Here is a 20,265-nt window from a genome sequence, read left to right as displayed (position 1 = left end):
AGAGAGTGGAGATGATTTCCAAGCTATATTCTGTCAAACAAGTTTGTCACTAAATAAGAACTAAGAAAACTGTAGGTAACCTTTTCTCTAGCACCCCAAAAGAAAAGAATACATATAGTTTTCTTTGTTCTTATTTACTGACCGACTTAGTTGACAGAGTTTATTTCTTATTATCTCTGTACTTTTACACAAACTACGTGTGCTTATTATCTATTTACTTTATAACATAAACTATGTGTACTTATTGTCTATTGGTGGATAAAGAAATAAATAAAAAGTTACTAATAATAATATGTACAATCTTAAACAAATAAAATACCTACCTTAAAAATTTAAGTAAAACTAAATTGTCGGGCGACGGGTACCGGTTGCAAAGGTGCCCATCAAACTTGCTGCATTGCCACGTTGGATGGCAATGGACAGCCTTTGCACCAGGTACGAGCCCGCACGAGCATTTATTTACTTTATAACATAAACTATGTGAAATTATTCTCTTTACTTTGTAACACTAAGTACTTTTACTTATTATCTCTGTACTTTTTCCAAATTACCAAATAAATCATTTACAAATTTTCGGGTGCAACATTTGTTGGTTAACCACTCAAATATAGTTAAAACCTTAAAACCAAGCGGATTTGTCACTAAGCGGCCTGTTTTTAACCCCCGACGCAAAAACGAAGGGATGTTATAAGTTTGACGTGTCTGTCTGTCTGTCTGTTTGTTTGTTTGTCTGTCTGTCTGTCTGTCTGTGTGTGTGTCTGTCTGTGGCATCATAGCTCCCGAACGGATGAGCCGATTTAGATTTAGTTGTTTTTGTCTGAAAGCTGAGTTTGTCGGGAGTGTTCTTAACTTAACAATAGACTTAAGTACATATTAAAAGTGAATAAAAAAGAACCCGCATATAGTTTAAAAAACCGCTCCCTGCCGTTCCCGGTGAAAAATTTCCCATAACGCTCACCACATTCCCGAGCTTTTGGACCACAAAATTAAAATTTTGAAAAAACCCCCGACCGCGACATAGTAGATCGACTTTCATGAAACATGGTTAATTGTAACTTGTATATTTATAAGTTTAGATTTTAGTTTTACTATTTAATTTTAGTTAAGGCCCTATTATGATATTAAATTTATGCATTTTGAAAAAATAATGAGAGTCAATTTCAAATGATATTTAATATTTTTTATTTGGCATCTCCTATACCTTGCTATACCCCGTGGCTGGCTGCCATTAGCGTCGCTAAAGAGATGCGCACAGGCATCTCTGTCCGCGCCTCTTTAGCGTGCGCGGCTATTTTGAAGCATTTCCGATAGCTTTCAAAAGGTGATAATTAACATTAATTGAAAGAAAGTAGTGACAGTATTAGGGTTGCAAAAAAACGGTCTTTTTTGGCTTGAAAAAAAAAAACATGAAAAAGGTTTGTATCCCTCCCCAATAAAATGTACGTTATTGTTATAGAAACTTTACAAATCACGAAAAACCATTATTGTCGTATTATTTGTTCATCTGAAAAAAAAAACATAGGTATTTAGAAAAAAAAACCAGGGTGCTTGGTTTTTTTCATGTTTTTTTTTTTAATTCTGAAAAAAAAAAACATTTGGTTTTTTTTTTCTATTTGCAACCCTAGACAGTATACACTTATACAGGGTGATTCATGAGACTGTACAATAATATGAACTTTAAATATTGTCATCGTTCCATTTCTTTTAAGTTAATTATAACTGTATTATAGTAGGTATATTTATTTATTTAATCACTATTGTACACAAAGAAAGAAAAACTTATAGTACAAAAGGCGAACTTAATGCCAGATAGCATTCTATACCAGTCAACCTTTAGGCAAAGCAGAGATATTGTGTATACTAGTTTTTGCTCGCGGCTTCGCTCGCGTTAAATTCAAAAATTCGGAATGCTTAATACTAATTTCTACCCCCCCATTTTAGGGAAGTGGGGGGGTTACAAAGAGACAAAAAGTAGCCTATGTCACTCTCCATACCTTCAATTATGTCTACTTAAAATAAAAAAATACGGCAATTCGTCGCTTCGTTTTGCCGTGAAAGACGGACAAACAAACGTACACACACACTTTCCCATTTCAAATATTAGTATGGATGTTGTTATTGTAATACTCAATGGCAACTTAAATGAAAATTTTGTCAAGATTTCCAGTAATTTACAAAAAAAAAAATTTTAATACTACGTCGGTGGCAAATAAGCGTCCAGGGGTGCGTCCCACGAGATATAACGTTAATATATATAATTTCATGTTACTAACGTTCAGCAGCAATAATGAACGTTAGATATAACACCAACATCAATACTTTTGTAAGAAATAACGCTGAATTGCCATAATATTAGTTTCACATAACGTTTTTTAGTATAACGTTTACGTTATTTAATTTCAGTTTATATACCATACACAACGGATACCATTCACCATGCATAACATTTCTTAATATAATATTTAAATTAGCTAATTTCAGTTTATATACCATACACTAAGTATATCGTCCACCATAAATAACATTACTTAATATAACGATTATATTAGCTTAATATCAGTTATACATCATACCGTTCTCCATTTATAACATTCAACTGTTGCTAAGAAAGTAGGTTTAGGTTAGGTTAGAACTGCGACCCCCACACAAAACTGTTACTAAGAAAGTAGGTTTAGGTTAGGTTAGAACTGCGACCCCCATACAAAACTGTTGCTAAGAAAGTAGGTTTAGGTTAGGTTAGAACTGCGACCCCCACATAAAACTGTTGCTAAGAAAGTAGGTTTAGGTTAGGTTAGAACTGCGACCCCCATACAAAACTGTTGCTAAGAGAGTAGGTTTAGGTTAGGTTAGAATTGCGACCCCCACACAAAACTGTTGCTAAGAAAGTAGGTTTAGGTTAGGTTAGAACTGCGACCCCCACACAAAACTGTTGCTAGGAAAGTAGGTTTAGGTTAGGTTAGAACTGCGACCTCCATACAAAACTGTTGCTAAGAGAGTAGGTTTAGGTTAGGTTAGAACTGCGACCCCCATACAAAACTGTTGCTAAGAAAGTAGGTTTAGGTTAGGTTAGAACTGCGACCCCCACACAAAACTGTTGCTAAGAAAGTAGGTTTAGGTTAGGTTAGAACTGCGACCCCCATACAAAACCGTTGCTAAGAGAGTAGGTTTAGGTTAGGTTAGAACTGCGACCCCACACAAAACTGTTGCTAAGAAAGTAGGTTTAGGTTAGGTTAGAACTGCGACCCCACACAAAACTGTTGCTAAGAAAGTTGGTTTAGGTTAGGTTAGAACTGCGACCCCCACACAAAACTGTTGCTAAGAAAGTAGGTTTAGGTTAGGTTAGAACTGCGACCCCCATACAAAACTGTTGCTAAGAGAGTAGGTTTAGGTTAGGTTAGAACTGCGACCCCCACACAAAACTGTTGCTAAGAAAGTAGGTTTATGTTAGGTTAGAACTGCGACCCGCACACAAAACTGTTGCTAAGAAAGTGGGTTAAGTTAGGTTATTATGCATTTAAAATCTTACACACAGAATGAACATTACGCCTTTTGATGTTAGATTAATTGAAAAATATATGTTATTAATATTGGGTATCCCGAACGTTATAAACATAGATCTTAGATATTATGAACATTACACCTTTTGATGTTAGAATAATTGATTAATATATGTTATAAACATTAGGTATCCCTAACGTTATATACGTTAATCTTTATATACACTGATATTATAGAGAATAAACATTATCCACTTCAAATTTAGATTATTTGCTATTATCGATTTTGAGCATTATAACCAGTGAACGTTATGCTGAACACGCTTATACAAAGTGAGCGTATATTTTATAAGTAATATACGATACGTTCTTATATCTCGTATTACTTACCCAGCGTACAGCCCGCCTGATGGAAAGCGGTCACCGTAACCTATGGACGCCTGCAACTCAAAGAGTGTCACATGCGCGTTGCCACCCCATTAGAAACTTGTACATTCCCCTTTGCTGTGTTACACACACAGTAAAAAGGAGTGCACAACTTCCAAGGAGGGTTCGGGTTGCCGACGACTCAAAGGACAATAGACGGAATAAGTCAGAATTAATTGATAATTAATTAATTGATTAATTGGGAATTGAGAATAATCAGGATCTTTTGCTACTATTGGTAACAACAATAACGGGCTTTTAAAAAGGAAGAGCACACACTGTTCAGGTGTTAAAACGTCAGGCGCTAACAGACAGACAAACACAGAGCACTTATGGTGGACTGTCGTGTGAGTCTTGTGATGGCTTAACTGACTACCGTAATTTGGGGTGAGTTAGTCCAAAACTGACTTCCTTATCTCGATAACATTTTATTTTTACATAATCCTGTGTGGTGACGGGTTAAAAATTTCACCACCCCCTTTCTTCCCGTGGGTGTCGTAGAAGGCGACTATGGGATATGGGTGAAATTGTGGCGTAGGCGAGAGGCTGGCAACCCTGTCACTGCAATGTCACAGTTTCGTTTTCTTTCAACCCCTTATTTGCCAAGAGTGGCACTGAAGCTTTAGTAGTTTCATGTGTTCTGCCTACCCCTTTATGGGATACAGGCGTGATTGTATGTATGTATGTATGTTTTACATAATAAAACATAAAACTCTTTATTTACATGAACATATTTACATAATTATATAAGAAATTAAGACTAAACTTAAAAGCTAGCTAATGTCTAAAATAGGCCCTTGAGGCATTATACCAAGGAAACTGGCGACATTTCCTCGCTGTATCGCAATGCTGATACGTTGTGCGAGGAAGTCGCCAGCTCTTCGGTCACCAGTTACCTCAACCAGACGCTTCGCGATTTCTGTGAACAACTTGTTCGCGCTGGGGCCCCATGGACCTAGAGTTTCTACATTATTTACATAATTATGTAAACTAAATGATGTATCCTATAATAAGTATTCCGTTGTATTTTAGTTTTATTTTCATTTTGGGTAGATACCTAGTTCTAGTTGAGAACTTTGATGATAAACATCATAGTGTAAGATGGGATTTCATAGAAAGGTGATTTTGTAAAAATGTTTGATCTATTTTTTAATTACGAGTATTAATAATAACTCCATTTTAAATAAATCCCATCTCGCCCCATTCGTCCCTTCTCTGCCCATTCGTAACCTTACTCACCCTGCGAACCATACTCACTAACCTCCTATTAATTCATCCTGAAAGGTAACCCAATAACTTATAATAGGCGAGACGACTAAACAAACTAATTAGTCCGTCAGTTAGATTATCAAAGAATTTTAGACACGTATTTTTCTTATTTCTCGTAAACGAAAAATGACGACGGTGCAGTGCGTTGAATTTCGCGTGACGTCACGCCTAGGTACAATTTTTACTTAGAAGTGACGTCACAAGCCCCCCGGAACTTTGATGCTCTATATCTTTGGCCTTTTTCGTTAATTAGAAAAAGAAAAAGGAAAACCGGCCAAGAGCGTGTCGGGCCACGCTCAGTGTAGGGTTCCGTAGTTTTCCGTATTTTTCTCAAAAACTACTGAACCTATCAAGTTCAAAATAATTTTCCTAGAAAGTCCTTATAAAGTTCTACTTTTGTGATTTTTTTCATATTTTTTAAACATATGGTTCAAATGTTAGAGGGGGGGGGACGCACTTTTTTTTCCTATAGGAGCGATTATTTCCGAAAATATTAATATTATCAAAAAACGATCTTAGTAAACCCTCATTTATTTTTAAATACCTATCCAACAATATATCACACGTTGGGGTTAGAATGAAAAAAATATCAGCCCCCACTTTACATGTAGGGGGGGTACCCTAATAAAACATTTTTTTCCATTTTTTATTTTTGCACTTTGTTGGCGTGATTGATATACATATTGGTACCAAATTTCAGTTTTCTAGTGCTAACGGTTACTGAGATTATCCGCGGACGGACGGACGGACGGACGGACGGACGGACGGACGGACAGACAGACATGGCGAAACTATAAGGGTTCGTAGTTGACTACGGAACCCTAAAAAGTATGTGTTCAGTATTTTTGGACGATCTAACTGACGGACTAAATATAATGCCATTTTTTTGTCATCCCTATAATGACGATTTCTTTGAAATCTTGAAAACGAAAAACGTTGCAAACTTACCTTGGTCTTTCTCTACAATGCCTACCTCTAAATATTGTACCAAAACTCATTACAGAAGGCAAAAGGCGTAATGTATTCATACTAATTTACTCACGCGATCAAAGTATTCGTAAAAGCGTACTCGGGGCCTTTAATGTCAATTTTCTCCCATTATTATAAGCACATACGAGGGTCGTTCCGAAAGTTTTTAGCTACTCCTTAAAATTTCCTACGTATCTTTCTCAGTCGCTCAAAGGTTAGCTGGAAGAGATCACTTAAAGAGATAAGTTCGCCTTTGTACTCTTGTTATATTTTCTGTAAGTATTTTGTTTTGTGCAGTACAGTGTTTTACTACTACTAAGATAACAGAAGGAAACAATTTGTCAATCTTGAGGGGATTCAAGCATGTTACACAACTATATATGGATACCTAAATTCGAAAAATTATAAAAAAAAAACAATTTTTTTTTCTAAATAATCAGTAACTCCAAATTAAAGAGGATCAAGTATTATAGACAGTTACTGTCAAAGTACAATATTATGTAATCACAGTGTATAGACTGCCATCTCTCGACACAAGCTTAAAACTTTTAAACCTCAGTTTTGAAAATTTGGCCCATATTCTTAGCTTGATATGTGTTAAAATGTCAAATATTAATATTAGCGCCATCTAGCCGAGCGTCCCTCAAAGGTGTAACGCCATCTAGGCCACCGTAAGTACCTTTTCCTATATTGTTATGGGGTTCGTTTTTTTCTTAGACTGTAGCGGTCTGTATGGAGTTACATATGTCTTTGCTTCATATAAAACAGCTTTAGTTAAAAAAAAAAACAAATTAGTCTCGTAATTTCTTTTGAATATGATGTGTATTGATATATTCCATAGAATAGTTTAAATTTTATTCTAATCGTATGAGTAGAGCATGCAGTACCTAACAACTTTCAGAACAACCCTCGTATATTATTAACATAACAAGGAATTTAATTTGCGAAGGGACTAAAAGAGTTTTAAGAAGAATTAGGATTGAGTATTTTAAAACGATTTTTAATATCTTTGCGTACAAGTAAATTATATTAAATAAACTATTAAAATTTTGAAAAAAACCCCGACCGTGACATAATGGTCCGATTTTCATGAAACGTGGCTAAGAACACTCCCGACTAACTTTACTCACCTTTAAAACAAAAAAAAAACTAAATCTAAATCGGTTCATCCGTTCGGGAGCCACGATGCCATAGACAGACACACACACAGACAGACAGACAAACAGACAAACAGACAGACAGACAGACAGACACACACACAGACAGACACGTCAAACTTATAACACCCCGTCGTTTTTGCGTCGGGGGTTAATTATATACCTATGCGAAAATATTTATTATAAGTTGCTTATTTTGTGTTTAGAATCTAAATTAAGGTAGTAATTTTTATTAAACCAAATATTAAACCCTTTGGTGTACAAGTTATAATTAAGGTACAGCGGGGCAAATCCTGACTGAGGGCAACTGATCCATAGTTCCACATTTGTAGCCACTGAACACGCGGGCCATATATAACCAGTGGACACTCTAACCACAAACTACATATATACAGACTATGCCACCCCGTACCACAAAATGCGACTGTCAAAACGAAACTATTGTTTGCAGCGGAAATGGATAGATGTCGCTCATAGTCCCATTTGGCACATATCTATATTTAATAAATTTGCAAGCCTTGTCATCCGATACATCGGTCTCAGGTTTTTCTCTTCAATAATTTGACAGGTGGAACTGACTAACTATTTATTTTTATGCAGGAACATCGAAATGCCTGACACGTAGCGAAAGCTAGATGATACCGAATTTCGGGCAAATTGTCATGGCACGTTATGGTCTCATCAGAAGTTCGTTCGCTTTTCAATCCAGAGGTCACTGGTTCAAGCCTCGGTGGAGACACACGTAAAGATATCCAGTTTTTTGGTTTTTATTATTATTTTATGGTTTTTTATTTGTTTAGATTTTTTTTGCGTAAGTTTTCACAATAATTCTTAATTATTTTGAACGTACATTCCAGAATAGGCAAAATATTACAACCTTAAGTGCGTTTTCACATTATACCCGATCCGCGATATCGGATGTAGGAAGGATTTCAAAGGCGAAAATCAAAGATGGCGACTTAAACATAATATATGCGATATCGGTCAATGAATAAAGGCAAGAAATTGGTTCTAGCTGGGAATTTTCTAGAGATTGAAGACATTATTCCATTCCAACTGAACTCCATTCCATTCCATTCCATTTGAACTTATGTGCAATAAAGTATAAATAAATCATTGGTTTTTGAAATTGTTGATATGTCATTTTCATAGGCTAACTGTAGGTACTATTGTATATCATTCAGGGACAGGGTAGGGTTTATAGTAAAATAAAAAGAAACTAGCTATAATAACTTTTAATTATAATATACATTATAAAAACTTGTTTCATTTACTTGAAAATATTAGAGGTTTACCATATCACAACAAATATATAGTCATCAATGCGATGAAATAAGTTCTCAGGAAATTTATTTAAAATGTGATAAGCCTTTAGTGGATGGCCTGCTTCTGCTTTTCTTGTTTTCGTGCTCCTTCATCCCATTGAAACTTCGATGTTTACGCATTTTTGTCAATCCGTTTCGATTTGTACACAGGAGCAGACATGAGGGAACAACTCAAATGATTTTGGAACATACTCGTAACTGGGATTGGCTTCCACATCGGCTTTTCTACCTCCAATAAAGTTTGCATTATAAATTCACCGTAAATTCAATACTTGTATCAAATGATTATGCACTTTAAATAATCAGAGGTTAGATGACACTTTTCTTCTTACGGCAATTATCCACTTAACACGTTCGCGGACGCGTATTCTATAGCATACGTTTTTGTACTACTTCTGGTGACGCGTATGCTATAGAATACGTTATTTGGTTTGAATTTCTGCGTTTGTTTGCTTAGTAATCTGCTTGTTCACAGTATAATATTATTCACCAACATTTCCTCTACCATTCACTAGAATCATAGTATGCATACTGCAACATTACATAGTTTTATCGCAGTTAAAAAATATGCTGTGGCGTCACAAATCGAGTTCACCTTTTTGTGACGCGTATGCTATAGAATACCTCTTTGTATGGAAATTTGCTCAGTAGCCCCGCGAGCGTCACCGGGAGTTGGCCCGTGAAATGTGGCCAAATTTCGAGCGCAAACGCAATTTTACGGATTGTTTAAAAAATTATAAGTAATTATTTTTACAGTTTCTATATATTTTTGTGTTGCGGTTTTGTTAACAAACATGTCCACTGTCGTTTTATAATAATACACCGTGATTTTGGTTACGATAAATTAAGAAAACCGAGGCATGTTTATACCTATTATTTGAGTAATTTCCTTCGTACTTAGTCATTGCTTTGCTTATATAATTGTGAATAAACCCTATTTCTGGTTGATACTGACTGTTTACGTTAAACTGTGTCTTTTTGAGTGAATTTTGTTGGTGTTTAACTACTTGAACTTGGTTTAGATGCTTGTAAAAAAGTATATAAAGCTGGGCGAATCATCGCGTAGTGAGAGGTAGTGGATGAGTTCTACCCAGAAATCATCGCACCAAACGAAGGCCTTTAGCACCTATACAACAGCAGGTTTGAACAAACATTATTCTAGTCTCAATGACGAAACGGGTGACTACAGTTCTGACGAAAGTTAGGTACTCCAAAAGAGTCTGTAGGAGATACACATTTAGACAATTCTTCTTGTACTAAAAAACTCTGTATTCGTGAACAAGCTTTATACTTTTATTTGTCGGCATCATCCCCGCAGCCAGAAACACTAAATGTTTTATTTGATATGATTCTTCAGAATGAATCTGCTGTATCACCATCTATGGATCGTATGCTATAGCATACGGTGTCATATAAGATCACATTTTGACTCAGTATTGTGTCACGGTATGCTATAGCATCGTACGCTATCATTGAGCTATTACTACTACGTATAGAGAAGACATCGCCCATTACTAGTGTGTTCCATTCAACTGCGGCCGGCCGGCCGCACGTCACTCAGTAGCTTACGAGTACTGAAGCGCGGCAGTCGTAATGTGTTTTAAAACGAATCAGGACAAAAACTGGTAAAATAATTTAAATATGCCCTCGTGTGTGATGAGATATTGCACTAATAATTCTAGCAATACGTCGAAGTGCAAAGGTGTAACTTTCCATCGGTAAGTAACTGGATAATCATTTTTAAATTTTCATTTGAGAAAATTGTTTAGTGGACGCCATTTTGCGTCTCCTGTCAAAGACTAAAAATTGGGAGATGTGACGTTTTGTGCATTGTGTGGATAGTAAAAGGAGATGTGCGGAATATAATTATATAAAACCTGACAAAAAATATATGAATATAGTCAGGAGGGTGCTGTTACTCGGATGTACATATGAGGTGACAGTTCAGTATAGTATGTAGAAAATAGTTCTACTGAAATTCCGGAGCATGGCGCGTAGTTATATGTTATATTCATACATTTTTTTAGGAAAGAACTGTTTTAAGTCAATAGATGAGAAAAAGGTAAAATATAATTTGTTATTTATTTTCTACCTAATTTCATTTGACTTTTGACGTGAAACGTTAGTTGAACGTCTTTAAAACCCCTATAGTAGAGTGACCGGAACGAACCAGTTGTAACGAAAAGTGTTATGGCGCGGTGGCTTATATCTTTGTAACTATAATACCTACATAGACAATTTTAATATGACCGTATAGAGGAAAGTAGCCATTACTCGGAAATACATAATTTGCTGATACAGATGACGCCACTTTTGCGGTAAAAGCGTTCCATTCGGGCCAAAAATGATGTTATTTTGTAGTGTTTGTTTAGCAATTACTCACAAAAATTGTATTGTGCTGTTCCATAAAATGGTAATGTTAGATAGATCTAGTGCTGAATTATCGAAATATTATTAAAGACTAACATACTTATTTATGACCATCTGGAAAAAATCAATAATGTGGCATTTTTTACAAAAAATAGGTGATTGTTCATATTGAGGTCATCGTATGCAAAACTTAAAGCATAAAACTGTCAAAAATTAATCTAAACACTAAGATTAACTAATAAGGATTGAAATAAATATACATTATTTACAGTAAAACTTATTCATCTTATCAAAAAATTTATTAGAAACTATGGCGGCGGCAACGGCTGGCAATGTACTGAAACTTGTTGGCAATCGTAACTCTTTCTATTCGTTTGAGGCAATAGTATGCGAAACTTAAAGCATAAAACCGTCAAATATTACTAAAAATACTAAGAATAACTAATAAAGATTACAATAAATGTATATTGTCTATAGGAAAACATATTCACCTCCTCAAATATGCATTAGAATGTATGTCGCCGCCGTCGCATATGACACACCGAAGCAATCTTGTCTCTTCCTATTCGTTTAAGGCCGTCGTATGCAAAAATTAAACCATATAACCTTAAAAAGATACTTATAATACTAAAAATAACTAATAAGGATTATAATAAACTAGCTTTTACCCGCGGCTTCGCCCGCGTAATAAAAGTATTCTTATTGAAACGTTTACAAAAAATAAGATTTTCATTTGGATCCGTAGGTTTCTTTGTAGGTACATTTGTCCGCGATTATTTCGATTAAGGTAAAGCGGGGCAATTCTCGACTGGGGGGCCACTGTAACTGATCTATTTGCTTTTCGGTCAGCCAAGAACCTTACACTGCTTTTTGGCTGACTGTACCTTACACATATTACTATTGTTATAAAAGAAATTCTTGCAATGATTGTAGAATTGTTACACAGCGACCACAGCGTAGGTATAGTAGGTACGAATATGTATGTATTTTACCTATTTATACTGGGGAAACTTCATACAACCCACATAGTCAGTATCTCGGCGCTATGGTCGGTAGGATAAAAAGTACTTCCTTGCATTATCGCTTACAATATCGATTAGTCGGTCGGCTATCCCTATCCCTATCCATATCCCTATCCCTATCCCTATCCCTATCCCTATCCCTATCCCTATCCCTATCCCTATCCCTATCCCTATCCCTATCCCTATCCCTATCCCTATCCCTATCCCTATCCCTATCCCTATCCCTATCCCTATCCCTATCCCTATCCCTATCCCTATCCCTATCCCTATCCCTATCCCTATCCCTATCCCTATCCCTATCCCTATCCCTATCCCTAGCCCTAGCCCTAGCCCTAGCCCTAGCCCTATCCCTATCCCTAACCCTAACCCTATCCCGTCCCTGTCCCTGTCCCTGTCCCTGTCCTTGCCCCTATCAAATTATCATGCTAGGAGGTGAAAATCCTTTCTTAGTGCTCCTCTTATGGCTATTTTGGATATTTTCACCCTATTGCACTACGACAGGGGAGAAAATTTCTTTTCCACCTCATTAGATTTTAAAATCGTTGTATTTATCGTAATCAGCGACCCGATAAACCATAAAAACGATACCCATATTGTGTTTTTGACTTTACCCCTTTAGGGGTCAAATTTTCAAAAAACATGAAACATGTATTTAGTCATATGTCTTTAGGAATCCTCCTGTGAAGTTTCGTATAAAATAGTCAAACTAATCTTGTTTCCCCATACAAACTTTGAACCCCCATTTGAGTCCCTTAGGAGGCGAATTTTGAAAAATCCTTTCTTAGTGCTCCTCGACACTATATAAGGAACCAACGTGCCAAATTTGATATCTCTAGGACCAGCGGTTTCGGCTGTGCGTTGATATGTCAGTCAGTCAGTCAATATCTTCTTTTATATATATTTTTGATATTTAAACCCCATTGCACCACAACAGGGTAGAAGGTATTTCACTTCCGCCTCGTTAGATTTTAAAAGCGTTGTATTTATCGTGATCAGCGACCCGATAAACCATAAAAACGATACCCATATTGATTTTTTGACTTTATCACCCCCTTTTCACCCTTTTAGGGGTTAAATTTTCAAAAAACCTGAAATACGTATTCAGTCATATATTTTAAGGTATCTTCCTGTGAAGTTTCGAATAAAATAGTCAAACTAATCTTGTTTCCCCATACAAACTTTGAACCCCCATTTGACCCCCTTAGGAGGTGAATTTTGGAAAATCCTCTCTTAGTGCTCCTCTACACTACATAAGGAACCTACGTGCCAAATTTGAAATCTCTAGGACCAGCGGTTTCGGCTGTGCGTTGATATGTCAGTCAGTCAGTCAGTCAGTCAGTCAGTCAGCTTCTTCTTTTATATATTTAGATATACATTTTCTATAGTAAAACCTATTCATCTCCTCAAATTTGCATTGGAACCGACAGCGGCTTCTTGAGAATTTGGTTTTTTTAATGTTCATTCATTAATTCAAAAGTTTAGTAAGAGTTACCATGGGTGTCGAAAACGATATAAATAAATAAATATTATAGGACACTCTTACACAGATTGATTGTACTATGGGTGCTAAGCGACGACATGCATACTTAAATAGACGAATTACGTAGTACATAGAAAACGTCCATGTCTCAGGAACAAATATCTGTGCTCATCACACAAATAAATGCCCTCAGCAGGCAGGGTCACTACCGACTGAGCCAAACCGGTCGCCACCTAGTTGTAAGTATACAAAAATACTTAAATATATATATTGAAAGACACCTTCCATAGAACGAACCTATTAGCCTCAAACTCCTCAAACTAATTGTAAGACTAGCTCGTACTATGAGTGCCAACGATATTATACGTACCTACTTTAAATGTTGGTACATTTTTAGCTATATACTTACACTTAGACGACCAGTCTGGCGTAGTTTATAGTATCCTGCCGGCTAAGCCGCGATCCTGGGTTCGAATCCTGGTAAGGGCATTTACTTGTGTGATGAGCACAGATATTTTTTCCTGAGTCATGGACGTTTTCTATGTAGGTACTATGTAATTTGTCTATTTAAGTTTGTATGTCGTCGCCTACACAGATATTTGTTCCTGAGTCATGGATAATTCCTATGTATAATAAATATCGATACCTTTGGGTTCAATTGGCGTAAAGGACAAAATGCAGGTTTTCAGGAGAAGCAAAAAACAACTTTTTTTTTAGAAAAATGTTTATATCTTTTTTGTTTTTTGACCTATATTTGTGACGTATATAGAAAAATATGTAGATTTTTAGTATCCTTCACCTAGTGTAGCAACCGTAGTGATAAACTAAACGGTTTAGAAGTTAGATGGTTGTAAAGGACACGTCAAAATGCTATGGACGTCCTTTACACCCACGATTTTTTTGAACAATTAGAGTTGATAGGGTCGTAAATGACGGTCTTAGATGATTTTTATACAAATTCGGGGCGTAAATGTAACAGGAATGGTACAAATGGCAACTGTTTTTAGCTTAGTTTACAATTGAGAAACTTGAAAAATGTATCAAAACGTAGTTAATATGGCATAGAATAGTCACATTAGTGTTACAGTGTATATTTATCTAAATATTTAGCAGAGACAAAGAACAAGACTATTTTATATCCAGTTTTGCAATAAAGAAACAACATTTGCTTAAAAACAATCTAATATTTTGGAAAGTTATTATTTTAGTACTCGCCGCTCGGCTGTCTCAATAAGTTACGCATTCAGTATTTAATTCTAGCAGGGAAACGCTTTCGTAGTTTAAGTAAAACACTAATTGTAATCACGTAAACTTTAATCAGCAACTGTGAATAGTAGACTATATTAATACGACAGTAATTTTAAGTCTAAAGTAGAAAGACGTTTTAAGAATAACTAAGAATTAAGTACTTATTTATAAACGCAAATTAGGACGCGTATACAAACTGTAGTCAAGACTACCTACTATGTTGATTAATATTTTTGATAATTTTAAAACAGAAAATTGTTATTTAGTCTTAAACCTGTTAAATAAGAATAATCTTAATTATGAGTTCAATCCTATAAATATTATAGTCAATGATTTAAGTACCTGGGTACATAGCCAAGTCACCAAACGCTAACGCTCATTCGCTAGCGAAACGCACCTGTTATTGTCGCACTAAATGTTTGTATAGTCTACTGTTAAAGTTTACTGCCGGCGTAGCTGAATGGCAATCGTCGACGACAGACGCCGACAAAAATGCAGTCTGGTGCAATACGCAAGAGCGATAAAGATATATAGCTACGAAATAGATATTATCGCGAGCGTTTGTGCATTTTGGTACGTACCCTGATTACCATAATGTTTTTTTTTTTAATTACCTACATCTCGCCGCAGTATAATAATACTACGAAAGCGTTTCCCTGCTAGAATTAAAGACTGAATGCGTAACCTACTGACTATTCAGACAGCGGCGAATACTAAAAAAATAACTTTGAATTTGTTGCCAAAGTATTATAAGTAGATAGTTTTTAAGCAAATATTGTTTCTTTATTACAAAACTGGATATAAAATATTAGTCTTGTTCTTTTTTGTTGCTAAGATAGCTTAGATAAATAATACACTGCATTAAACTGATGTAGAGCTATTCTATGCCATATTAAGTACGTTTTGATACATTTTTCCAGTTTTTAATTGTAAACTTAGAACAACATTTGTACCATTTCGGTTACAATTACGCCCCGACTTTGTATAAAAATCATCTAAGACCGTCATTTACGACCCTATCAAATCATGGGTGTAAAGGACGTTGTAACATTTTGACGTGTCCTTTACAACCACATATATTCTAAATCGTTTAGTTTATCACTACGGTTGCTACACTAGGTTAAAGATACTCGTAATCTGCATATTTTTCTTATACACGTCACAAATATAGGTCAAAAAAACAAAAAAGTGGGTTTATCTTTCACTTGGAAACCTGCATTACATGTCCTTTACGACAATTGAACCCAAAGATATCGATTACAGTTGCGGATAAAATATTTTTAGTGCTGGTCGTAAAGGACGAAGAACAAAAAAACTTGTCCTTTACGCCCAACTTTATCACACTACTATAAAAAGTGATCCTTAGAAAGCAAGGGCTTAAAGGGCAACAATATATAACAAGGTGACTTACGACTATATTTTTATTTGTAGATTTCCTTTACGACACAAATAATAATTTATAATTAATGACTTGATATTTACGCCCCTTCAGAAAAGCTATTTTTGCAAGTCCATAGTAGAAAATCTTGGTCGTAAAGGCAACTTTTTAAGAGATATCGAAATTTTAACTACACAGATCGATAGCGCTTGAAATTCTGAACAAAACTGTATATATAACTCATTTTCGCCAAAATGTCCTTTACGCCAATTGAACCCAGAGGTATCGATATGTACGAGTATATCGTCGCCTAGCACCCATAGTACAAGCATTGCTTAGTTCGGGGCTAGGTTAATCTGTGTAAGGTGTCGTTCAATATTTATTTATATGTACAGTTCTTTGTTTCGTGGTGCGCAGGGCCCGAAGGTCCCACGATCTTGTCTTTTGCTTACCTTTATTGTTTTCACGCGAGGCCGCAGGCCGAGCTGCAGGCTGCAGATAGATATTGCTCCCACGTGGAACACTTTTATTATTGTTCTGCGTGGGAGTTGGACCTCCGGCCCGCTGCTTTGCTTTTTAGACACTTTTATTATTGCTCTGTGATTGCTTCCATCTCTATCCGCAGCTCAGCCTGCGGCCTCGCGTGCTTGGGAACCTGTCAGGAACGCTACGGGCCTTCGGCCCTACGCGGAGCTCGGCCTTCAGCCTTCGCTGGGTTTCAGAGCTCAGCGTTGGGCCTCCGGCCCGTCGCTTCGTTTTAAAAACACTTTTATTATTGCTCTGTGTGGGAGCACACTCTGTCCGTAGTTCGGCCTGCGGCTTCGCGTGCTTGGGAGCGCCTCGGGGATGCTCCGGGTGAATGGATGGTGCGGGGCGGGGATGCTCGGCCTTCGGCCTTCGCTGGGTTTCGAAGCTCAGCGTTGGGCCTCTGGCCCGCCGCTTCGCTTTTTAGACACTTTTATTATTGCTTTGTGTGGGAGCACTACCTGTCCGCAGATCGGCCAGCGGCCTCGCTTGCTTGGGAGCGCCGAGCGGACGCTCCGGGCCTTAGGCCCTACGCGGAGCTCGGCCTTCAGCCTTCGCTGGGTTTCAGAGCTCAGCGTTGGGCCTCCGGCCCGCCGCTTCGCTTTTTAGACACTTATTATTGTTAGGCCTGGGAGCACTGTCTGTCCGCAGCTCGGCCTGCGGCCTTCGCTAGCTAGTTACGTCCCCTCCTCAATAGCGGTGGTCCACACAACGTTTCACGTTATCGATCGCGGCTGTGTCCCTGACGTAGCCTACCTTAATTTTTTTTTATTATAGGTTTCCACGTCTGGGCCGTAAAGACAGGGAAAAATGGATACAATTTGTCCAAACCAACCGCAGCGAAGAGAACTGGTTACCGTCCGATCATACTTATGTATGTTCGTTACATTTTCGCGAAGAGGATACATATATAACAAAAGCGGGAAGGCGTTTTTTGAAGAAGTCTGCTGTTCCTTGTATCGATGTAAGTAACGTTATGAAGTCGGTTAAAAACATTGAAAATAGTAACCATTAATGGAAGTAGTAGTTATTTCAGCCGACGCTAACATTATTTATTATGTTTGTTTTAGCCGAAAGTTGGTCACAGTAGCACTGGAACAATGGAACCAATTTCTGAGTCTGTTAGTGAGTCTGAATCAATTTTCGATAGTCCGAGGAAAATTGTTCTTAAGCGGAAAATACATGACATTACCATTGCTAAGGAAAAATTAACTGCTAAAATCAAAAAAGTCCAACGCCAAAACCGAAAACTAAAGAAAAAATGTGAATCTCTGACAAACCTCGTGAGATCCCTTAAAAATAAATTTTCATTTGATGAATTAGCACAAAATAATTTGCTGGCTAAAGCAGAGTTGGTAGAAGTACACAAAAGACTCATGAAGAAAAATAAACAGAGTAGAAGTTCATTAAAATTTACACCGGCATTACGTAAATTCGCACTAACGCTAAATTATTATTCGCCAGCAGCCTACAAATATGTAAGAAACACTTACAACAATGTCCTTCCACATCCAAGAACTCTTTGCCGATGGTATGGAACTGTTGATGCTGAGCCAGGATTTACTAATGAAGCGTTTGAGGCTCTTAAACTAAAATGTGCATCAAGTAACAAGTCTATCGTGTGCAATTTAGTCTTCGACGAGATGGCTATTCGTACGCAAAAACTATTCCACAACCAAAAAAAACTCGGAGCCGTTAATTTTGGAGCAGGCCCACAAGAAGGTGAGGTTAACGATAACGTAGCGTCTCAGGCCTTAGTGTTTATGTTGGTGTCGCTGACCGAAAATTGGAAGCTCCCTGTGGGCTACTTTTTGATAGCAGGCATAACGGCTGAAACGAAGGCCAGTTTAATCACAACATGCTTGCAAAAGTGTCATGATGCTGGAGTTACAGTAGTCAGCGTTACATTTGATGGATGCTCCGCAAATTTGTCAGCTGCTGAAATTCTAGGTTGCAAACTAACCGACCCAAATAATTTTGTGACCCATTTTCCACATCCAAGTACTCAAGAGAGGGTATGTATATTCCTTGATCCATGCCATGTTATTAAATTAATAAGAAATACTTTTGAAAAAAAAAGACTTTTTTTCGGTGAAGATGGCAAGCAAGTTAGATGGCAGCTTTTGATCAATCTGAACAAACTTCAAATTAAAGAGGGTCTCAGATTCGGTAACAAAATAACACCTCGTCACCTCCACTTTCGTAATCAGATAATGAAGGTCAAGCTGGCTACGCAGTTATTAAGTAAGAGTGTCGCAAAAGCATTGATTTTATGTGACCAGGTATTAAAGTCGTCGAAGTTCTTGGACTCCTCAGCAACTGTAAATTTTTTGGAAATCATGAATGACTTTTTTGACACAATGAATTCGAGAAAGTGTCACTTCTACGGATTCAAGCGACCAATTGATCCACATAATAAATCTGAAGTATTTGAATTTCTCGAAAAAGTTAAGAAGTACATATTAAATTTGGAATTACACGTAAAACACAGAAGAGTGATAAAGAAAAAAAATATGGCACCTCGTATTACATTATTGATTTCAAAGCAGAAAATCGTCGAGTCACTAAACAAAACAGGGTTTATTGGCGCTATAATTTGCATCGAATCTCTGAAGACATTGTATCAAAATGCAGTCGAGGAAAAAGAAGTCATGAGTTATATTTCAACGTATCGGCTCAGTCAGGACCATTTGGAACTTTTTTTTGGGGTTATCAGAAAGCACGGTGGTTACAACAACAACCCCAATATTATACAATTTCGAGCCGCGTATAAAAAATCATTGAATCATTTAGAACTTCGCTCTTCTTTTACAGGCAACTGTATTCCATTAGACAATTTCAATATTTTGCATAAATCTTCAACTGACGTGATCAATAGCACTACACACATGAACAGACATGACGACGAGGAATATGAAATCTTGTCGGCTACTCGCTGCTTAGAGTCTGACATAGAAGCCGAGAACAACTGCAAAATTTTTGCCGATATACTCAGTAGCGAACAAATCCCATTTGGTTCCCAATTGATTGTTGGATACATATCTGGCTATGTTTCCCGGATTCTGACACGATCATTGAAATGCGAAGTTTGTGTGGACAGTTTGAACACAACGGAAAGGCTGCCTCATCATAAACTTATAACTATAAAAGATATGGGTGGTTTGTCGTACTCGACAGAAGACGTCTATAAGATATGTGCCGCCACTGAAACTGTAATAAGAAAATTTATAAAAGAAAGTGGTGGAATCTGCCTCTCTACTAAATACACTTTCAGTTATATAACTGTGAATACCTTGGAATACTTTGTTCGGAAGGATGTATTTACATCATTAATTCAACATTCTTTTGACCAACCAAGCACCTTGAATCACCGAACACATTTGATACGGGCCATCATAAATAAATATACATCCATTCGCTTGAAACACGAAGCTAAAACTGACCAAACAAATTATTTTTCAAAGCGGCAAAAGCTAACAAAACTCATATTATTTAAGGGTAATTAAAAAAAATATTTGTACATAACTATGGCTGTTTTTTTACAAAGGCTTTCCATGACCCCTTGAACCATTAATGTATGTACCTAAGCTATTCGCCAT

Source organism: Leguminivora glycinivorella, chromosome 24 (genome assembly GCF_023078275.1).
Source record: "Leguminivora glycinivorella isolate SPB_JAAS2020 chromosome 24, LegGlyc_1.1, whole genome shotgun sequence".
Taxonomy (NCBI): Eukaryota; Metazoa; Arthropoda; class Insecta; order Lepidoptera; family Tortricidae; genus Leguminivora; species Leguminivora glycinivorella.
Note: the sequence above shows the minus strand (reverse complement) of the source record.